The following is a 24,097-nucleotide window of genomic DNA, read 5'->3' on the forward strand; positions in this document are numbered from 1 at the left end:
GGTTGCTCAATTTCTACTTCTTTAGCAATGAGCATGAATCCAACTTTTAATAATTTTATTGGTTACCTCTTCCCCTTGCCAAACATCAGAATTAAATTTCGGTAAGTACGGCGAGCCTCAGGAGTGTCTGTCAGACACCACGGGACAGTCTTCCATCCAACATTTACTTTATGAATTAGGCTGGCAAGGAAAGTTTCATTTTATGTAAAAATAAAAAAAATAAAAAACTCTCCTCACTGCTTCAAGGGAGAAAACTGCAGTAAAATCCGAGCCAACTTGACTGTGTAACAAAATGATGCTTGCTTTCTCTCACTGTGGCATCCTGCAAGTCCTGATGGCACAAAACTTATTTTCCCTGTAAAAGTTATTGTCTCACCGTTAAGTCCCACATATGTAAACACGATATATAATACGGGAACTAAAGTGGTGAAATGTGAATTCAGCTGCCTCAGAAAGGCCTGCAGGGTTTTTCCTTCGTTCAGCATTGAGAGCGTAAAAGCCTTGAGAGTGTGATGAATCCAACAAAGGACTTCGATTTTGCCGTGAAATCATCTTCGCGCTGAACACTGGTAATCAAGGCCCAATCAGATGTAGTGACCGGCGAGGAATCCGGGGGAACGGGACCCTCAAGTGTAAAAGACACATGGTTTAATTCAGCAATCACCGGCAAGATCAAATACCTGATTGGGTAAAACCTTTAAGGAGGGATTCCACACAGTTCTTTGGGTTAACACCGGCCGAGGAGAGTCACTGATTGCTTATAAACACTCTCTCATCAGATCATAGAGATCAGCCCTGTTGACTCGTTAGTTAGGATGGCCACAGGCAACAGCCAATCAAAGCCTGCTTTGATTGGCTGTTGCTAGGATACCAAACGTTCCACATGCGAATCACCCTGGATAGAGTGCCGAAGCGGAAGCAGGAAGTAACGGCGCCATGGGTCCTTTCGGAGCGAAAAAAATGAATGGTGTTCAATGGACGGAAAATAATTATTATCTGATCCCCCGGTCGTTATGCCTTGGATTACACAAATGTTGTTTATAGGCTTAAATTATAATTTTCCATGTCAAGAGTTTGACCGTTTATTGTGCAATTCTTCAGTTAAAATTCATTGAGAAAACACAATGATAAAGACTACATGTTGTGTCGCGTATGTGACGTCACGGCGTGAACAAGGCCAACCATCTCCCCATCGGCGAAGTTGAGGCTCTCCACATGACCCGACTTATAGTGGTTCTCCCCCCTTTCGATACTTTTATTCTGCCCTTGGAAAAAAGCGGTGAAGTGGAGCAGAGAAACAGCCATCTCGGCGGACTTCGGACTCGGCGGGTGGTGACGTATATCATTCGCGACGAGAACAGCGAGGAGCTGTAGTTCACAAAGCGGCTCACACAAAACCTAACTTTATCAAAACTCTTCGCGCTTAATTGTCGTCTTCTTTGCGTGAAAAATTTTCTTTAAATATCACAAAGAACATATGTGAAATCCATGGCACAATTCAAACGGGACCAGAAAATAATTTGTATCTACCCATTGAATCGCATTGATATTTTTTTGCTTTTGAGGACCCATGTCCCGGAAATGGAGGGGCGGGACTTCACCACTCTATATGATGAGATTTGTGCAGGCTTGACTCTTGAATGCATTGCATCATTCCACACACTATGCACTTCAAAAGATACTCGGGATGCATAAGAGCAGGAAGTCTAATGAGAAAAGTTGAACAGACTGGTGGAGGGAGGACAGACGGCTGCCTGGTGAGGGATCGGACGCCTGCAGGAGGGCTGATATTGAATGCTCGCACACACACTGTTGATGACAGACGACATATTTTCTCTGGTCAACAGCGACTTATATTGTGGAGGTGATCTCTTTTTCCACGTTTCTGTCCAGATGTTTTACCATCAAAGTCTTGTGGATGACAGAAACAAGTCAGAAAGCAAGCCGTCCATCATTTGCCTAAATCAGTGTCCTGACAATATTCCTACAGTTTGAGTAAATATATTTCCCCCCCACTTTTATTTCCTCAATGCTGAGGGAAACGTATTAACATTCACGTCAGGCTAAAGACCAAGAACATTTTTACACTTCTGTTTTCATGTGGATGAAATTAATGAGATTTAATGTGATGATTAGTGAGCTTTAGAGGGGCTGCCAGGCAGATTTTGTTACATTTGTGCAGAGCCTGGCTAGCTCGAATCCCCCTGTTTCTAAACTAAGTTAAGCTAATTGGCTGCTCATTATAACTTTGTATTTATTGTACCAGCATGAGATTGTAATCAATGTTCTCATCCAACATCCCGCAAGAATGACAATAAGCATATCCCTTTCACTATTTTTTTTTCACAAAGCAAAGGAACAAGCAAATAAAATGAGTCATGCATGTACTCCCCATATGTGTTGGTAGAGCAGGTAAACACAGAATGCTAAACAAACTGACAAATCCCCGTGGTCACAGAAGACAGAGAGAACATGCAAATGAGGTTGGTGGGCAACCTCCTGTACTTAGCTTCTCTTTTAAAGAAAACATTGGCTAGTGTAATTGAAAATATTAAAGAAAATTGTATGCGCTCTATACAATATACCTTATAGAAGTCCAGGCGTGCGTTGTGCTGCTGAGGCTGTGCAGTAGGCGTCTAATTGAAGAACCTGCTGTGAACCAGGTAACGGTACATCTTCCAGCTGTGAGAGACATGTTAACTTATATTAGCGTTCATCTGGGAATATTAACGGCTCATTAAGCATTAATAGATCTCTCAGATGAGTATTTGTATACATTTCTCCCTTCTAGTTGGATTGTACGAGTGCTAATAGGAACTGTTTAGTGAAACAGAAGAAATAGACGTCTGCTACGGAGCAACAAAAAAAAATATTAAAAAGTGATGACCAGGTTGTCCAATCAAATGCAAATAAACCAAAGAATATAGATTCACACTGAGTTGTCAAAAGATGCAAAATATCATCACAGGCCTGGGGGGAAGGGTGGGCACAAAAAAGCATTAGCAATGGTGTAATTGGCTGTAAATGGTCCAAAACACTTAATGATGTGGGAGTGGAATGCATGCTGGCACATATGATAATCCCCTTGTAATGAGAATCCACTAGATATCACTGGCTTTGTTCATGCCCCAGCATCTCTGAGAGAGCTTAGCCACCAGAACAGGAACAATAAGCCATACAGTAGGAGATGGTGTGGAATACAAGTGAAAGAAAAGTGAAATTAAACACAAAAGGAACTAATTTGCTTAATAAGGGGGGGGGGGGGGGGGGTGGTATTTGAGGCCGTAAAACGGCACGTCCATAATTTCTCGATTTTTGGAGGATTAAAAAAGTAATTTTGGTGGTTCACGTTTTCATCTCTCAATACATTTAAGTAGTGAAAGAGTGAGAATAATTGGTTTTGAGCTATTTTAGCTGTTAAAGATTAGGATGCAGACAAACTAAGCCTCACAAATCCCAAGCCCAAGGTGCCACGGGAATAAATAAAGAATGCAGAGCACGGATAAACATGTTATAAAACCCAGATGTCCGGCTTTTCATCTCAGATCTAATTCACAGCGACTTAGAAGGAAAAGTTGTCATCACAACAGTGGTGGAAAAAAAAACTATTGGCATCCTTTAACAAAATGTGAAGCAAGAAAATCGTTCTGTATACTAAATCCTTGATAAGCAAAAGTACCAAAGTATTATCAACAAAATATAAATAAAACTAAAGGTAAACTATGGTAGAAATGAATTTATGGCAGAATTGTATTGTTGTAGCTGAAATGTCCAGACAGATACAGTCCAGCAGTTCCAGACTCCTCAAAGAGGGTCATGAGATAAATCTGAGTGGTTGTGGAATGATTAATGGAGTAAGAAAGAATAGAATACTTTTTCTAATCTTTGTTTTATTATGAAATAATCGACAATTTTACTTCTTTGCACCACAAACATTAAAATGAAACAATCTAAAATTTAGAGGGGAAATTACTTTTTGGTGGAACTACTCACAACTCATAGACATCTAAAGTGATGCGTGGCACTGGTCTAATCTACAACAATAGGCTACATTACATTTTGTTAGCTATCACCTGTTCTCCTTAATGTAAACATTCAAAGTTACCTTGTGACAATAGCTTGTTTCTAATTGAGTATAAAATAATAAAAAAGTAACATATTCCCCTTAATGTCGTGGAATAGAAGTATAAAATAATGTAAAATAGAAATACTCAAAGTATTATGTACAGTAGTTGAGTACATGTTTTTTGTGTAACTTTTCACCATTTTTTACTAGTCTTACAGACTTGTATAGGTGCCCCTAAAAATGTAAAATATATTTGACAGATTATGCTGAATTTTCTTTTGGAATTTCAGAGAATAGCTTCCTCCTGTAAGGATTCATACAATTTTAAATTCCATCAAAGCCATTTGCATAATAGTTTTGTATTAATTTGAATATGAATTTGAAGGGAATCCATTAACAGCACAAGAATAATGACAGTTATAAAAGAGGATAACGGCTTCTGATAAATGCAGCAGATGGACAGAAATTAGTCTTCTGGGTCTTATACAGTTAAAAATAAAAGATGTACGCTGCGAACTCCAGACAGTTCAAATTATATATTTTCGTAGAATTAATAAAAGAAACCATAATTTCATATTTCATGTGGAGTAAGATGAGAAATAAAAAAGCAGAATACTCATATCTGGAGTTTCTGGGACTTTTATGAGATATAATCTCTGCACTATTTGCCCAGAGCTCATCATTCATAAGCAGTGATATTCTGATGAAGTTATGTTTTGCTATTGATTCTCTGTGCAAGTTTACTTTTAATTCCGGAGTTTATATGTAATGACGCATTTTAACATGGAGGTATTGATCTTCACTGAAAAGGGTTAACGCCAGGAGGTCATGAGTCCAAACTCACCCAGCAGAACCAACCTAAAAAAAACATTTTTATTTATTACAACACAACGTGTTGTTTAGGTATCAAAGTAGTATCTCTGAATACTTCTTCCATCACTATAACTGGATTGTAGGCTGGAAAGTGGTTTGATCTCTATTTAGCAGGCGGACACTTTTGACAAAAAGAAAAAGAAAAAAAAGAAACCACAGTAACATGTCGCCCATAGGGGGCCGCTGAAAAAAACGTCAACAAAAAGCACGTGTCGGCCTCTCGCTTGCCGTACTTGGCTCCGCCATTGTGTGACAGCTCCCGTTGCTAACCAGAAGATTTCCTGGTTACCTACCTCAACAAGAGCACCTGAGAGAAACTTCAAAGAGTCGTGTGCGTGTGTTTTTTATATTTTAGATGACTTTTCAGCCACACGGAGAGCGTGGAAGAGGACAGACGTTACTGCCAGGTACTTTTTCACTCTCTTGTAGCTTTCTTTCACTTAGACGCTAACTTCCACCTCGGTAGGTCACGTTAGCTCATATCGGCGATGTGCTAAAAGTTGACGTAACATGCAAAGCGCCTTGTTAACTGTCATTTGAAGCGTTACGCGACCGTGAATTTGGTCTAACTAGCTGACTTTTGTCCGAATAGCGTTTACGTAAAGCGTACGTAGTCGTAATTAACGTTAGCATTGTATAGCCTCGTTTTGAGCATCTGCACTGAATATATGAAACGTCATTCCGCCGGTTAGTCCGGATGTGGAGGTCTGTGCTGTCAAAACGTCTCTCAACGTCACGTGGACGCTAGAAGAGGATACATGAATAGTACTGTGATGGTCCAAACTCTTTCCTGTGTGTTTCAGTCTTCAGGAAGTTATGTTGAGCAGCCAACAGTTGATTGTTGTGCACACATTTTAAAGATGAAATGTTTTCCTCCGGGAGAGAGAAGCTGAATCGGTATCTCTATTCTGCCCTGTTTTTGAACCTTATCTTTTGACAATCAAAGCAAGCACATCCAGGCAACTTTGATCTGGGCAATAGTAAGAGGAGTGTAGTTGACATGTTGCTTGGTGGAAGGCTGACATCTGGTCTGGAATATAGTGCTGCAGGAATGAGTTAATAAGCATTTTTACACTTCCAGTTGCCTTGTTTTGAAGCTAGTGGGTTTTTTTTGGTTGGATGGATGCCTAAAGTAGCCTGCAGTCTGAGGTTAACACAAGCTTTAGACATTTTAATGTTTTGTTCTACGACATAAAACACGTCAGTAAATACCCCACTTGTGAATTTTAAAGCCCTTGTGTCTAAATGAGGCTGTTAATTTTATTCAACAGGCAAACACCTCAAAATAGTCACTTTTATGATGCAAAACAAACAAAACAAGCTACTTCTGCTATTTGTTAAACAACTACAATCAGAGAATATTTGGCAATATTTACTTGATAAATTACTTCTTTTGACCCTGTGTACATGGGGCTGCACTGTTGCCTCACAGCGAGAGGGTCCCGGGTTCAATTCCGGGGTTTGATTCCCGGGTTGGGTTCGTGTTCCTTCTGTGTGGAGTTTGCATGTTCTCCCCGTGTAAGCGTGGGTTCTCTCCGGGTTCTCCGACTTCCTCCCACAGTCCAAAGACATGCAGGATGGGGATAGGTTCATTGATGACTGTAAATTGCCCGTAGGTGTGAATGTGAGCGTGAATGGTTGTCTGTCTCTACATGTCGGCCCTGTGATAGACTGGTTACCTGTCCAGGTGAACCCTGCCTTCGCCCAATGACAGCTGGGATCGGCTCCAGCCCCCCCGCGACCCTGAATACAGGATAAGCAGTAGACGATGGATGGATGGACCCTGTGTACATTGTTAATATTTATTTCTATTTTTTAATTTAAGTTGTCTTCTACTCCTTTTGTTATTCTCTCTTCTCTATTAAGCCCTTTAATTCATTGATCAACGTAATTGAAAACAACTTTGATAATGAATCATTTAACTCAACTTAATTCATATGGCACCTCAACACTGATGAGCCAGTCAAGTGGGTGTTTCAGCACAGGAGTCATCTAGTAAATCCTTTGCAGAAAATAGTTTTGTGTTGTGCTGTGCTATTAGAAACCGGGGCTTTCTCTATGTAATAAGACAGTTTTATGAGCACAGTGTGAGTGATGGAAATGAGAGGAATCATCATTGGTACGATCCAGCCTTTGATGAGGACACAGAAGTGGAGAGCTCGCCTCTAAAAATATGGAGGATCATTACCAAAGACACCTCTGCAAATACTACATTCATTTCCACAAAGGCTCATGATGAGGTGCATCTCTTTGAGAGATTTGAAGGATTACTGAGTCATTAATGTAACCTAATGCCAGTGATATACAGGGTGTCATACAGGTCTCAAGATCTTAGTCCAATAATTAGCTAAAGCGCGTCTTCGCAGGTATAATCCTAAATCTTTGCGACGGGAGGCGTTGTGATAGCAAAGGTTAATCCTCCTATTGGTTAAAGATGGAGGATGCCATTTGTTCCGGCATATCATGAGTACCAGTTCTCAGAAATATAACCAAAATCTGGGCAGGAAAAATGACTTTTGAGCTGCTTTAAGGATATAAAAAGGCCAATATACACTATTCCATTCATTTTTTTTTGTAATTTTATGCATTACCTGTGATGCTGTGGATATTTGCAAGGGCAAAGACGTGATTCATTACATATGTTTCATGTCAACCAAAATGAAATATGCAGGCATAACCATACAACGCAGTCTTAATCAACGGCTAATATAAAGACCAGGCCTTCGCCCCAGTTTGCCCCCTGAAATGATAAGTTGATTAACAGTTTTATAGAACTGCAACCAACAATGATTATCATTATCAATTAATCAATCAATTATTTATTACTATTTTGTCATTAATAGTTAAAAAATGTAATTTACTTACCATTTCTCCGAGGCCATGGTTCAGGTTGGATGTTTTCTCCAATTAAATATCCAAAATTGAAAGCTTTCAATTTCTTGTCATATATTACAGAAAAATCAATCAAGTCAATTGTGATTTGAGATGCTTGAAAAACATTTAGTTTGAAAAATGACTGAAACAATTAATTGATTATTAATATAGTTGCTGATTCATTTTCTGTCAAATCGACTTATCGACTAATCACTGCAGCTTAAATTAACTTCTTCCGTTTTGTCATAAACCTCCATTGCATAAATGTGTACTGTCCATCATAGTATAAATGAGATAGAGACTGGTGGTGAATACGCACCTCAACGGGTCAATGTCAACCTAATCCAGCCTAATTCTAACTAAGTAGGTATCTCACTTTACTGAATAGTGTTTTACAATAAAATACAGAGTTGGGGCTGATTGTAAAAAGCAGCAGCTCTCGATCAAAACAATATCAATTGATTGATTTGCAGTTTATTGCAAAAGCATTTTGTCTCATTTAAATTAAAAAAATAACCTTATTATTATATTGATTATTAAATATGATGAAATTAAGGTAAATGCTTGTCAGGGTGTACGCTAATTAATATGTAAGTAGAATAAGCAATCATTGGATGAATGTCATTAAATATGTATCTGACAAGAGAAACAATGACTTCGAAGCCATCATGAGTCATATCATCAATCATGGCTGAAATAATTGCTGTTATTATTGCTGTTCCGGACATGTGGAGCCCCAGATACGGCTGGTAATCAAACGCTGTGCTGTTTACTACAGTGTTATGAAGCCAAAATAATAATAATAATAATAATAATAATAATAATAATAATAAGGATGCCGAAGTAACAGCATAATGATGAATTGTAAAAAGTCAGAAGTCATGGTTAGGTCTGTCTGCAAGACGATATGGAAGTAACTTTGATCAATCGGAGGAAGACTATGCTAACACTGAAGCTACTCCATCAACACTTAAAATACGTCATAGGCATAAATATCGAATCGACCTTGTTGTTTGTACTATAGAAGGTCTCTGGTCTATACACATAGTTTCATTTGGCTTCTGTACTAATGTGAGTTACTATCGTATATCTTAGAGATCTGGGAGACCACAGACACACCAAAATATTTTTTGTCTCGGTTTCTGATATAGTGACAGTGTCACTTGCGTTTGGTGTGACACAACTTAACAGACCATATTTGCTGCGCATGGGAACCTCAGATTAATTGCACAGTTGCACTATCATAGAGTGAACTTTAAAAAAATTACAGCCAGACATTATTCCCAGCTGATCAGACCTAAACAATGCAACAGAGCACAATGGCATTACATGTTACAATAGGCCTGCCACTAGAATAAGTCAAGCACATCTATCCACAAAGCAGTATCGGGTAACACTGACATGGGTGCAGTTCCTATTTGTGCAAAGCAAGGTCATGTAACCAAGTAGATGGTGGATCAATCAGATGGATTAATGAAGCACAACCTGCTGACATGAGGAATATTGACACCCCTATTACATCTCGGTCCTGCAGTCCTCAACACTGTTTAAATAAATCAGGCCCAAGTACAAGGAGGCACGTATACTGCAGAACCTAATCCTTCATATGATAAACGGTATAAAAGAAGAGCTTAACTGGGATGGAAACAGGGCACCTTCTGGAAATACTCAATTCCAAAATGTCACAGAATTACAGATAATTTTGGTAGCTGTGGCTGCAATTAATTTCATATGTGCTCAAATGTTCGTGCTCGTTATTTAATACATGATGAAAACCTGAGACTTCATATTGCTTGCTTTTTTCCAAAACTCAAATATATAAATTTGTAAAATAACCCTTTTTCTAACATCTTAGTGGACACAAGGACAAAAATGTTGTTTCCGGTGATTTGAGTTCAGGTTAATTCAAATACATCACCATAACAGCACACCCACTTTCCACCATATGGTCAATATTGTTATTACTTGAAATTGCTGAGGGTGGTGAGCAGTGCCTCTGCTTTCAGAGCCCACATAAAGTGTGTGTCATGTTTTTTTTTGTATTTTTTTTTTTTACAAGTGCGCATTGTTAGAGTAGCTGCAAGCTTGTTTAGGAATATTAATGAGGTATAGGTTGACATGCACATAGATCTTTAGTGAGATATAATTAAAAGGTGCTATTCTACTGGGTGGCATAAAGTGTGTTAGCATTTGTCAGTCATGAACTAGACAGACATTTCGCTGTTGTGCCACATCTCAAGGTTGCTGCTATTTTAAAAACTAAAATTGAACTTGAATATTTTGTTCATGCTGAAAGAAATGTCAAAATCCTGTCCCAGTCTTTGTGCTGCAGCAGTCCCAGACGTACACTCTGCTTTTAATGGACACAATACAAAAGACTAAAGGAAACCAGTAATGGAAAGCTGTGATACATGTTATATTTACTTAATAATGAGCTCTTATCCTATCAACCGTAGTCAGGGCACTAAGGAGAGACTTTTTAATGACTAAAAAATAGGACGGAGGAATTGTTGCTTTTCAAGCTTTTGGTTTTACTTCAAAACAATAATTATAGCAGGAAACAGCCGCTAATAAATACCATGTGTTTAAGTGAATTAGTCAGCTACATTAACAAGGTTGATGTCACAGGCCTAAACTGTTTGCAGGAAAGAAAATGAACATGTCAGCACACACTGCTCTCAACACCCTGCACAAAACTTTAGTACCATAGAAGCTTCTCGACCACTCTTAATGAAAAACACTTCATTAGGAAATAGGATGTCTCACTATTTACTTTGGTAAACAAAGCAGGCCAGTGACATCACCAGTCTGATGGACCTGCATGTATAGCGCTTTTCTAGCTAACTAGCTACTCAAGGCAACACTACATTCAGTCACTTTTTACCTGTTCACACACATTCATACACTGATGGCAGAGCCTGCACATCAGGATCTAACGCATTCATACACATTCACACACCGATGGAGCAGCAATTGGGGGTTCAGTGTCTTGCCCTTGCATGCTGGGAGCCAATCTTCTGATTGGAAGACGACTCGCTCTCCCTCTGAGCCACAGCTACCCCTGAGCAATGCATCAGCTGGTATTTATAAGCTGGTGTTTCCTGTACTAATATAATTTTAAAGTAAGACCAAAAGCTTAAAGTTGCAAAACACTTTTTTCGTTGGATCCTCATATATGTTTTAAATATCAGCAGATCTTATCCAGATATCCCTGCATGTTATTTAAATCCTGTCTGGAGATAATTACTCATTATAATAATCCCATCATTAATGTAAATGTAAACATTCTTTATTACAGCCCATTACTGACCTTTTTATTATTATTAATATTAGTTTGGTGTTTTCTGCTTCAGTGTTATTCGTTTGTTCTAAATTTGAGACTGTGTCCTTACTGTTTGACTGTAAGTAGCCCCAGCACTATTCTGATTTCATCTGCTAGATCTGTGTGACTAGACTTTCCTGCCTGAGGCTATCTTGCTAAACTTAGCTCGGTGGATGGCACCATGTTGAGAACATTCCCAGTGTTCCGAACCAAATTGTTTTTGTCCCACTTCAGGTGAGGAAAGGTGACATTTCTCATTATGAGATGTTTTATCGACCCTCAAGGGGATTTAGGAGCTGGATAAGAAGAGGCAGGCGGTGAGAGGGCACCATCTGAGTGAATCAATAAGCTTGAGTGTATTTTGGGTCTGCGTACAGTACACACCCACCACAGAACAACAAAGTGTGGGAATAGAATGGTGATAAGAGTTAATAGCAACATAATGTTTTATGAATTTATTGGATTTATTATGTCTATCCGATTGAGCCATCTAATCTCTTTAGTATCACACCATCTGAGTTTAACTGTATATTATATATATCATTTTGTCCTAAACAGAGATGAATAGTGTGCACTTAGTCTTAAGGATGCCTTGATTTGAATTAGTCAAACACTTTAGACATGATTGATATCCGAAACTTGCCTTAAGAAAACATAGCTATGATGCAAATCATATTTAATACAGTGTCATAGGTCTGAGTGTTTTGTATAATGTCATTGGAATCTTATGTAACTGTTGTGGCAGTGAATGTTTGGAAAGTTCAGATGCATGTTTCAGCCACCAGAAGACGTTTAAAGACACTGTGCCCCGGTAGTGTGTCACTAATACGCAAAAAGACGGGGAGTTGATGATAGAGTTGAACCTCGGGTTAACTTGTCAGGAGATACCACTTTCAGTTGTCAGTTGTTGTTCTTAAAAATAACAAAACATACCGGTAAAGGACTGAAAAAGTATTGTATGGTAATGAAGATGTCAGCCAGATAGAGTTTGAATTTTTTTAATTGACTTTCTGGTACATCACTCCAAGTACTCACTGTCAGGATTTGTCGTATTCGTGTGTGTGTGTACCACAGGGCTCAAAATGAGTGCAAAGATAACGTGCAGAGGAAGACATTTAGTTGGCATAGTGACTTAATTATAGTCACCTCCCTCTTAGATTTTACCTTCTGTTGCACGTCACTCAAATGGCTGTTAAAAATGAATCCATTTCAGAAGTTTATATATTGCCTGTCTTTCCTGTATAAAAATATACTAAATGACAGTATGGGAGCATATGCTGTACGCCTCCCTGGAGTCTTGCGAAACACAGCAGTGGTCTCACACATACTCTAAGTACCATGTGGGAATTGTTGTAGGTCTACACATGTAACAGAAGATGAATGAAAATTTCACAATGACCTTGCAGTATTCACCTGGGATGAACCATAAGTGCATTGGTTTTACTTTCAGGGCAAATCCAAGTGCTTGATAACAGGTCCCAGTTAGTCCTAAACACTCACCTGCCATACACAGCCTTTTTGTCCTTAGGCAGGCCGAATTGCTCTTGAAATTGGTCCAACCAGCTCAGTGCAATATCTTCTCCTGCTCCCTGTGGTCAGTCATTCAGGCTGTAGATTTCAGCTTTAGGGTGAACCTCCTCGTCGGATCTCAGTGGAGGTTGATCTTTTGTGAAGTCTCTGAAAGGTGTGAAGTCAATTAATTTCATACCCCGGTAAATCCGGAAGCTGCAGTGACATTGACAAGAAGAAGTGTGGAGGTGCTCGCATGACTTTTCAAATTCATGAGCTGAAAAATGGAGGCTGCATTTTACACTTTATTTTGTACTGACTGCCTGATCATCTGAGGATGAACCCAGCACTTTTGGACAGGGCAGTTACTTTCCCAAAATGCCATCATTTACATGAAGATGATAGCCACACTTTTAATCAGGCAATGCTGATGGGTTATAATTCTGGTGATTGAACCAAATCTCCAGTTCTAGTGATGAGCTGTGAGGACTTTGATTATAGTGAAAAGTGGCAACATCATTGCATACTTCACCCTTGGCTATCATGTTCTGTATGATTGACATCTACATATTTCAAGTTAATGGGAACTAGAATTAGATATGGTGGTAAACGCCCTTGTGTCCCGGGGGTCGTATTCAGAAAGCTTTCTAGTAGAGTTGCTCCTCGAAATGGAATTTGAAGACAATTGTTAGAATTCTGTTTGTTTTCTGAGGATTCCCTTAGAATAGTGCACCTATTAAACAATATATGTTAAAAATTACAACAAATCATATTTTTATGTAAAAATCCAATATCTTTTTCTTCCCAGAAAACAAAATATGATGCGTGCTTACATCAGCTGGTACAAACCACCTTCGATACGTATACGTCACGGAACAGAAGCTAGATACTCTTGAAATGCCATTTCAGCATGACTTTGAGAGGGCTCCCAAGGTTAAAATGCTGTAGGAGGAAGGAGTACTTTTAAGAGGCTTAAGAGTTAAGCAGAGGACAAAATGGTGGAAAGACAAAGAGGAAGATGAAATTCCCCAAACACAGAATGATAGTGAGATTATGAAACGCAGACTAGATCGTGCATGGTAATATTTGTAGTGGATCTGAGATGCATTCACACATCTGTCTGACCGACCCAATACAACATTGCTATAAAGCCGGAAAAGAAAGACATCACAACACTTAAGAGATATTTGGCAACTGGAAAAATGCAACAGTGCTGGTTTATAGATTGACACGCCGCTACTTTTACTTTTAAAGACTGGCCAGCAATCACAGAAACTTATGAAATGATAAATAAACCTAAACACACGCATACAACAAGACATGTGAGATGGTTACTGCGTGTTTTTGGGTCAACCAATCACACCTCTTTAAAAGAATGCTTAATGTTTACCTCCTAAGGTAAACATTTTCTATCCCTACCTTGCTCAAAGTTTCCTAAATCACTCATAAACTCCTCGCTAGAAATGTAAGGGAAAGTTAGGAGCTCTCTCAGTGTTCTCAGAATGTTTGTGAATATTGCCCCTGGTTTCTTAGGATGTGATTAGCTGCCATCTGTCTGTCTTGCTTTACTGGTTATATCTGAATGTGCTTTATTTGTAACATTATAAAAGGAGCGACATACGAAGAAAACCTATTTATTTACCCGTTTCGCATCCAGAATGAAATCTGTAGCAGGCTTGCAGCAAGACGTGTCGCCGGATTCGTTAATGTGATTCCTCTCATAAACAAATCCAGTTTATGAAAGGAATGACGGGAAACGCAATCTTATCCTGTTCGATTTTGTAGAGATAGTCTGAGCTCTGTCACTGTGACTTTTTGATGAAAGATAGTGGCCGATAAGCTGCCAAGACTTTTGAAATGACTCCAGCTATAAAGCCAGGATACAATTCTGACAGAACTCTATGTCTGAAGCAGCCAGACATCTGGATTAATGTGAAAAAGGATTTGACTGGTTTTCCTCCCTCGGAGTGCTGTTGTACTAGAGATAGAGCTGCTTATGGATAGGTCTTTAGAAATACATCTATATCCTTTTGAATATGTTTATCTGCCAAGCCAATGAAAATGAAAATAATTAGAATTTCATTAATATTTTTGTGTGCAATATTTCTTTCATCATCTTCCAGACGCTTGACTAGGGCTGAACGATTTATCGTTTTCTGACCGAAATTGCGATTTCAGACAACTCGCGTTGTGGTCATGTGATCGCCAAAGCTGCGGTTTTTGCAGCGCTCCTGACTCACCCAGGATCTGTTGTCAACTATTTTACACATGCCCTCTCCCGACCATCCTGCCAAGCTCACCAATCAGACTACTCGTGAACAGGTCACGCTGACCAATCAGTATTAACCTGCTCCGTATTTGTAATTAGTCAGAAATTACTTCAACTGGACCAGAAGTGGAGTTAGGGGATTTAATCGCCAAGAAAAACAGCACGTCCGTCATTTGGGAGTATTTCTGGTTTGAGGCTGCAGACGTGCACCAGAAACAGGTACTGTGCAAAACCTGTGGCGCTAAAGTTGCGACATCCAGCGGAAACACAACCAATATATACCGGTGATATAATCTCCCGGTAGAGGGTGCATTTCACGGCAGGGGCGCTGATTACGGCACAACACCGGCACTTGAAAAATCACCACAGACATTTGCATGATGCGTGCATGACGAAAAAGTCAGGTAAAAAGTCCGGTGACTATGATGATCAGGCCCACTGTAGCAAACAGACTACAATTACAGCATCTTTTGCCAGTGTAACTCCGTACGATAAGAGCAGCGGAAGACACCGGAAAGACGGATTTAAAAACCTCCTCCGCACGCTGGACAGAAGATATATACGATTCCCTCCCGCACCGACTTCTAACAGGTTGCCGTCCCACAGCTATACGCGGAGTGTAAAGAAAAAGTGGTAAGCCATAAATGAATGACCCACCTATTTTAATGTCTGACATATTTTTTAGAAGGGTCATTTTATTTCAATAACAGTTTTTGTATTTGATTTACAATTAAATTATTACAGTTAAGGATTTTTGCACATTTTAAGACAGTCAAAGATGGCTCTTTTAGTTCATTTGTAATAACTGCCATTGGTCAAGGACTTTAAAGAATGAACATACATGTTTCTTGTTAATAAATTCATTTGGAAGCAATTTTTAACTTTAGTCCTTGCATTAGAGTAATAGCATTCAATGTTTTAATGTTACTGTACATTGTGAATATTGCACTGAAGCTTGATTTGAAGGAAATCGTGAATCAAATCGAAATCGCAATATCTGTCAGAAAAATCGCAATTAGATCTTTTCCCAAAATCGTTCAGCCCTACGCTTGACTTTCAAAAATAGTCCATGTTATTAAACAATTAAATAACATAATACATGCAAGAAAATTCTCAAAGTGTTCACTACATCATTTTGACACAAAAGTATGACCATTTAGTATTTTCTCTCCATGCTTTTATTGAAAACATTTACTAAATGCTTTGAGTAAAAGCATGGAGAGAAAACATGTAACACAATGACATAAAAGGGTCTGGGTTGCCAGGACTGTATTCATCTCCCAGTCCAGTAATTAGACCTAATGAGGAATTGCATTTATCTGCTGGCATTCTATACATTAAGGTTGCATGCTGTTGCCTCTATTTTAAAAAGAAATGTCCATGTTCCCTTCAGCATTTAATTTAAAAATCTTTTTAAGGTCTCTAGAAGGGTCAGGGTTGGACATTGAAAAGCTTCAACACAAGGCACCTGCAGTGGAAACGGCCTATAGCATTTAATCGCTGCTTTGTTGTGCAGGTTGAACAATCTATGTTCACAAAAAGGTTCAGTAGCCGATGCCAATTTACAAACTATGTTACTGAAATGTCTACACATGGAATTCAGACAGTTGACTACAGGTGCCATTGGGGAGAACTACTTAGCAATACAATATGGCCTTTGAGATGGCATTAAATACTCTGTATTGTGTTGCCTCGGTTTACCTGTGAGATGACTGACAGCTGTTGCAATGAGGATGAGGGGTGACACGGGCAATTAAAGGGCTAGATTCAGTCCAGCCTGACCTTCTGATCAATGCTCTCCTATTTAGAGCTGGCAGGCTAGAAACCAGCACTCTTTTTCCAGACTAATAAAGATGGCACCGAACGCAGCCCCTGGGCTAGTCTGCCAATACTTTTAACACCCCCATCGATTCTCATTACAGTTAATGGTTTCTTTGCAAGTGTGAGCCGGATGTTGAAGAGGGCTTAGGTGGGAATGGGTGTAGGCTAGTCAGAGGTTTGGTGAAGGGGCAGAGTCATCATATTATGAGCCTGGTCAGGGGAATGGCTTAGACGCTGTCCGTTTTCAGTGTGTTGTGTAAGTGTAACAGTTGTCATTGGGCTGATCATGAAAAGCAGGAAAAAAAATGGATTGTGAAATAGTTTTCATTAAACTTGCTCCAGGCCTCTGAATTTCTGCCAACATCTTGATTTGTTCAGCAATTGAAATAGGTGGCTGCAGTCGCTACTCATTGGTTTGGGTGAAAACTAAACAAGAAAGCAGCTAACACGAACAAAGTGTCAGGCTAAATGAATGAAGTGAAATTAAATAGCAATTCTGTCCCATTATCAGCTGAGAGCAAAATATTACACCACACAGTCTCGGGTTCTCTGAGCAAAACAAGCACCTGTTCATCCCCTTGTTGTTGGATTTTCATACTAGAGTTTCTCCAACTCCATGGTGTCCCTTCGTCAATACAAAGTAAATCCTTAACAACCTCTATAATCCACATCTGAAGAAGCAGCTTTTATAGTTCTATATAAAAAACGCTACATCAACTCCAGCCTTCACTCTTTGGAGATCTAACAACTGCAATGGAGCAACATCCCCTGAAACGATCCATTTCCTGCTGGTACTTTAGCAGCTTGTGATGCTGTTGTTCTCTCTCTTATGTTGCAGTGAAGGGCTCTACCCGTTTTAGTGGCCTATCGAGCTCAGCGTTATATTCCTTCTTTGGCTCTAATCATCAGTGAGCAGCCTGGAATCTAATGTTTCTTTGGGCTTATGTGATTCTTATTTTGCTTATCTTAGGACACTTTTTTATACAGCAGTCTGCTGCTAGCCTCTTGAGTTTTATTCCTCATTCAAATGTTGTGGGAGTACAGCAACATTCTCTGCTCATCAATTCAGCATTCAGTGCTGCATTAGAGACTTAAACACTGACAATTGCACCGTAGAAAAACATTGCAAGGGGTTGTGTAAAGAAGACGAAATACAAACAATCAAGCCCAGGAAGAAGGTTTAAAATGCAAAGACAGTGGTTTATGTCCTTGTACTCCTCCGAGCTTTGCTCCTACGACTCTGGAAAGTTAATCACAGCCTAAATAACTTTCTCCTCCATCTCAGTGCTGGCCAGGTAGGCGGTGAATTAGTAATATGCTACAAGATCCAAGCGTCAAGGTGTTTTACCTGCTTCCACGTTTTGATTGGAAAGCACAGTGCGTTTCTGTTTAATAACCCAACACTGTGCTGTGGGACAGGAAAGGCCAGAACCAATTGTTTTGCCTGATCCCTCTGTGATGGGATCCCCCGCCGAGCCAAAAGCATTGGTCTCATTGAAATGAGTGACGGAGCTCGAGCTTTTGCAGCAGGGCTGCCGTCTGTGTGAAAGTTGCCTTAGGCTGCGCTTTAGCATCCAAAACTGAAATGTACTATATCAAAATGGACTTAATGGTGAGTGCTTTAGTTCCATAGCTCAAAAGCTGACTGGGAGCCATAAAAGGTTGCACTGACTTAAATTTCTACGTTTTTGTTCTGCAGGATCAAAGATGAAACCAAACTATTGCAGCGTCCTCTGTTCCAGAGTGAGCTGGCCTGGTACTTCAGAGGATCTATGATGTCAACAACACAGGTACACTCTCCGTGGCGTGCAAGGTCCATCCTGTTCAAATCTGAATAAGACGGTGATCCACAACGGCGTTATGAGTGTATTTTTCTTTTGAAACTTAAGGTTTTATCAGCATGACTCTCAGGAGATGATCTCTTTTTCATTTAAAATGCTCAGTTAACAAAATCTTTTTTTAGTTTTTCTTTTCAACCGATCTTTTTGTAATTTCGCCTTTTTCCAATAATTATTTCCAAATGTAACACATTTCTCAAGCACAGTGTTAATTAGCCTTATAACGTGCTTTTGCCTGTTGAGGAGAAAAAATATATAAATCCAGTGTGGGTTGAATGATCAGTTCAAATTACTTCAGTCCTTCAAGCTAAACTTTAGTTGAGTTGCTTGATTTTCGGTTAGTCTTCAAAGTACATGTAAATAGATTTTAGCCAAAATTACCTCCACAAACAGCTGTCATGTGGTTATAATTTGTCTGTCATGTTTTTTTGGGGATATTAGCTTGGTTCTATGGAAGTCTAAATGTCCTTTTGCTACAGTGAATTACAGGAGGGTAAAACAGTGCTTAAAGTATTTTGCTTGCAGGATATCTACGGTTCTTTGTTGTCCCAGAGGCTCAGGTGCTACTTGCCTCTCAGGCTATTAATACTGGAATCTGCCTTCAGATTCAGCTGCAGATAACAGCAGCGGTATCTCCACTAATTGCCTGTTGCCTAAGAACTACTAACTACTGGAGATGTGGGCTGCATGTCAAATAGTTTTTCCCCAACTAGATTCTGCCTGCGTCTGGGCACATGCTCAAATTAGAGCCCTGCTCATTTGAATATACTGCAGTGTATTTTTCTGTTCATGCCATGGTATAATTATTTAACCTCCGTGATTTATTTAATATTAAAAGCATATCATCATATCTCTTACAGAGATAGCCTATTTTAACACTGAGTGGACAGACTCATTTGGCATTGATATGACCATTTCAATGAAGGTAAAACTGTGAGGTGAACAGACAATCCTGGTTGATTGTTTAGTCCCATTTCTCCCAACTTTCCACATGGTTCGCATTCCAGTTATGGTACGCGCTGTGGAGTACATATGGATACTATTTGCATAAGAACTGTACTTTTGAATGTACTATACAGGCTGCAGTAGAAATTTACAAAAATAGATTGACTGTTCTCTTTAACCAAATCAAACCTCTTGTCAGTCATATTTTGATATTTTGTGGGTATTTTCATCATATAACGGTACCCACAGTGAAACGTGTATCAAACAGCAGACTAAGCTGTGTTTTGGTCTATGGGTCATTCGTACCTTCTGTGTCCAGACGGACAAAACTTTCTTTTGCTTGTCATCCACACTGTGCTGTTATTGCTAATGTAGCTCACTCTGTCTTTACTACAAATTCAGATTGATTTATGGATATGGAAAGAAACTGTGATCCTGAACTATTACAATATTAGCTGTTGCCGATTAAGTCCTCATTGTAATTTTACACATGCTAGATTTGTCATACTCACTAGCATAATGTCAAATACCAAATATGGAAGCAAATGGGTCAAAGCTCCTGTTTTTAACTGGTCACAGAAGAACGTCTGCCACTGCAGCGTTCGGTAAACAAAAACAACCTATTGAGGTGAAACGTTTGATTAGAGTGAGGACTCTCCTTCCACTGCTAGTGGTTTACATCACAGCAAGAATCCCTTTGTCACTGCGTGTTATTTATTTTGTTTTGTTTCTGGTTATCCTGTCTCTAAAATGACCTATTAGAGCCAGCGTTAAGATTTGATCATAGCTTTTTCAATTCTCTTTCATCTATTCCATATTCAAAATATTGATGAGCAGTTGTCAGTGTCACACACACACACACACACACACACACACACACACACACACACACACACACACACACACACACACACACACACACACAGTGCTGGATATACTTACCAGAGGCATGTTCCTCAACCTCTTACCGGTTATTACAGAGAACAGCTATTTGACATATGATAGCAACCCAGATACGACTGTCCGTGTGAAATGCAGAGGATATTACCCATTATGCAGTTACTAGTGCAGACATTTCACAGGACAAATTGCTGTCAATTTCTAATTTACCATTCTGATGGTGCCATTTTCTGTCAAGTGCTAGTGAATTTTGCTACTGCCATTTTCCGTCTGCTGTCTGTTTTGCGAGGTTTACTCTTTAATACTCTGCTGTGAGAGGGTTCATTTACATGTGTAGAGGGAGGAGGAGTTGAGGTAAGGGCTGGGCCATGCGCCAATATACATTGTCAAACATTATCAAAATGGCAATAGTTTATATATTTTTCTAGATGGTTTCTTTTAGTGAACACACCAGTGGAGGAATTGTGTCACGGCAATATTTACGTTATCTGAACAACACTTAACACATAACTGATATTTTTTCTCATTTATTTATTCTTTATTGTCAATATGCCAATATTTGAGTCTCTTAACTATTAAAGTAAAAATTATGGCCAATGAGCAACTGTTGAATGTTAATCATTTTCAAAATAAATGATCAAATATGAAAAAAAAATTACATCCCTAGGACTATATATTCATTTCATTTTGATAACAACATATTTCACCATCTCTTGTCAGAGATTTATAACTGTGAAATACAGACAAATCATTTTTAAAATGGTTATTATTTTCTTAGGATAAGCAGTCAATTTATTCTGTTTCTATAAACTTTTGATCGGCAATATTAATTTCATTCTCATTTATTCTGGTGAGTTCATCAATGGACTTTATTTTGAAAGCATTCTGTGATTGAAAAAATGTTTTGAATATCTGTTACATCTAATCCAACAATGATGTGTTATTGCAGCTAACTGCCACTCATATTCTTTCAGAGCAGAGATCCACAGACAGAGGAAGAGCATCTTTTAGGATTGTGGTTCATATTGTTAACCTCTTGCCTGAACAGACATGCCATTTCCAGCAGCAGACTAATATTAGCACTCACCTTTGTGCCATGCGTCAGTCTGTCTCACTCTGCCTTTTTCACAGACTTTCTTATGACACACACACACACACACACACACACACACACACACACACACACACACACACACACACACACACACACACACACACACACACACACACACACACAGTCAGTAAATTAGCTCCACTTAGCTCCACCTGTTTCCCAAGCTCAGTACTAAAGTGTCGTTCACATCTCTGCCGGCAAAAAGCAAAACAGATGTGATTTCCAAAATAACAACCCTTTATGTGCAGTCTCTGTTTAAAATTAACTTGATATATATTGGTCATCAAACTTGAACCTTTATGTTTAACCTGTTGCAGAATATGAAAAGCAAGTGAGCAAAGTCTAAAAAGTAAAACCACTTGGTTCAGTGAACACACAATGATAATTCTTTTTCTCCAACATTTTCCACAGCAGCAGTTTTGTGATGGTGGTAGCTAATTACAATATCCTCGACTCATCTCTGCCTCCAGCCTTTTGTGTTTTGAAAAAGGAGGCTGGATATCTAGAAGGCTGAAATGGCTGTTAAAGCACCTACACGCACGCACGTGCATGCACACACACACACACACACACACACACACACACACACACACACACACACACACACACACACACACACACACACACACACTGCACATACAGTATCGGTGATTTTAGTCATTTCACTAAGTATTTGGAACAGCTACTCACTACCAAAATGTGCACCCAAGATTTTTTGATCTCATCAACAGAGCTTTTAGTGGAGCTGCTTCCTTGACACAGAATAGGAAAGGAATGTTCCCCTTTAGTCAAGTAAAGCCCTGACAAGTGATCTCTGCTTGTTGAATAGAAATGTCACCACTTTGTGATGAACAAGTAATAGTTTGACATCTTGAGAAATATCCTTCTTTGCTTTCTTGTAAAGAGTTGTATGATAAGATCAACACCACTCACCACCAAACAGTCAACTTGCTATGATTGGAAGGAGTATTTTCTCCCATTACCACAGGGCTATTGCGCTAAGAAGAAGTTGTTTTCCTTAGCAATGTTTTCCTGTCATTGTCAAGTCCAGGCACATTGTTAAAATCAACCACATTAGATGGGAAATCCATTTCCTGTCATGATTGCCATTTTTCAACATTCGTTTAAGGTGCTTTTACACAGACGAGTTGGAGTTAACAGCTCAGCTGCAAACAGCTGGGCTCCCTTCTCCCAAGGGAATCAAAACAAGTGTGAGTGGCTGTCTCCGGGTCGTCACCCCTGCAAGTCAGCGGAAATTTGCATACTAGTAGTTGAACTTCTCACAATTCTTTAGGTCACACCGCTGGGTGACTTGAGACTAAAAATATCTGCAAAGTTGCAGCATTCAGCGGTTATGCACCTCCATGTCTTGATGGTATCAAACTCCTGAGAGAAGATCTTTCCTATACACACATTAAAACCAGTAACACCCCAGGGTTGTGTACATTATGATTATAATTTTGGTCGTTTAGCAGCAGTTTCAAGATGTTAAGGATGTCCGACTTGTTTATACTCATAATCTGCATTTAGTGCTTTTCCTCTCCAATCAAAATGTCACAGTTGTTCCTATCACTCTCACCTCTATAATTTGGGTGAGAATAAAGTGTTTTGTTCAAAGTGAGATTTCAAAGTTCACGCTGTTGGATACTCGTGCAACTCCAAGTTGAGTAGCAGCAACATAAACTGTCACTGTGGTTGTATGAACTGCGATAATGGGTCTGATAGCTCATTCCTGAGTGATTCAAATTTGTTACTTTTGTAGGATCTTTTAAACACTGTGACACATTAATTTCACTTGGTGACATGTTCATTACTGTGTGAAACACTCTCTGAAATTAAATATTGGTGGCACCAGATTACACGGCCGTGCCACTAATGGGAAAGTGTCAGGCGCGGCAGGAGCAAAAAAATGGAGCTCTTTGGGGATTTTGAATTGAAACAAGTCGTTGCCTGGTTTAATTGCAGTGTGGTTTACTGCAAAATTATACCATTACTGCTTTTAGAATTTAGACTTTGCAGAGCAGATATGACACAAAACATATTTCAGTTCATGCCTGTGTTTACCCACAAGGCATTAAATTATGCTGCTGTTTGCTATTTGTAGATTTTGTGAATGTTGCTTCTTACCTTTTTGTAAGAGATCATAGGCATAATCAAAGGCTTATTTGCAGTCCTGTGTAGCGTACTCTAGGCCTATATAGGCCACAGTTTTATTGTCAGCTGGGATCGGCTCCAGCCCCCCCACAACCCTGAATACAGGATAAGCAGAAATGATGGATGGATGGATATGTTTAGTGTTCTTCATGAAATATCTTTCTCAAATGTTGTATTTAAAGATGCTTTCAAATCCTTTCAGAAATGTGTACAACCTTAAAGGTGCTAAATTTAAAATTCTTAGCATATCTATGATTGGGAGATTGCCTCCGCACGACTTTCAACATGGTGATGGCTGAGCCGGTGTCTAGCAGCTAACGGATCAGTTCAAACAACGGCGACGGTGCTGACAAAGCTAACAGTGTTTACCTGGGGGGTGGGGTGGGGTGGGGGGGCTGGAGGGTGGACTTTG

The 24,097-nt window shown here is 39.3% G+C and overlaps 1 protein-coding gene across 2 annotated transcripts in view; it reads left to right on the forward strand.

Annotated features, from left to right (window-relative positions):
• The first annotated feature begins 5,211 nt into the window (after positions 1-5,211).
• Positions 5,212-24,097, forward strand: part of enox2 (ecto-NOX disulfide-thiol exchanger 2) — a 149,404-nt gene continuing 130,518 nt past the window's right edge. Inside the window, exons 1-2 of one of the 2 annotated variants that reach the window (XM_084010101.1) lie at positions 5,212-5,346; positions 18,434-18,524. The gene's annotated coding sequence lies outside the window, so the exon portion shown is untranslated. The remainder of the gene's footprint in view (positions 5,347-18,433; positions 18,525-24,097) is intronic. The other variant, XM_084010103.1, reaches the window with a different exon arrangement.

This window comes from Eutrigla gurnardus (assembly GCF_963514095.1).
Source record: "Eutrigla gurnardus genome assembly, chromosome: 5".
NCBI lineage: Eukaryota > Metazoa > Chordata > Actinopteri > Perciformes > Triglidae > Eutrigla > Eutrigla gurnardus.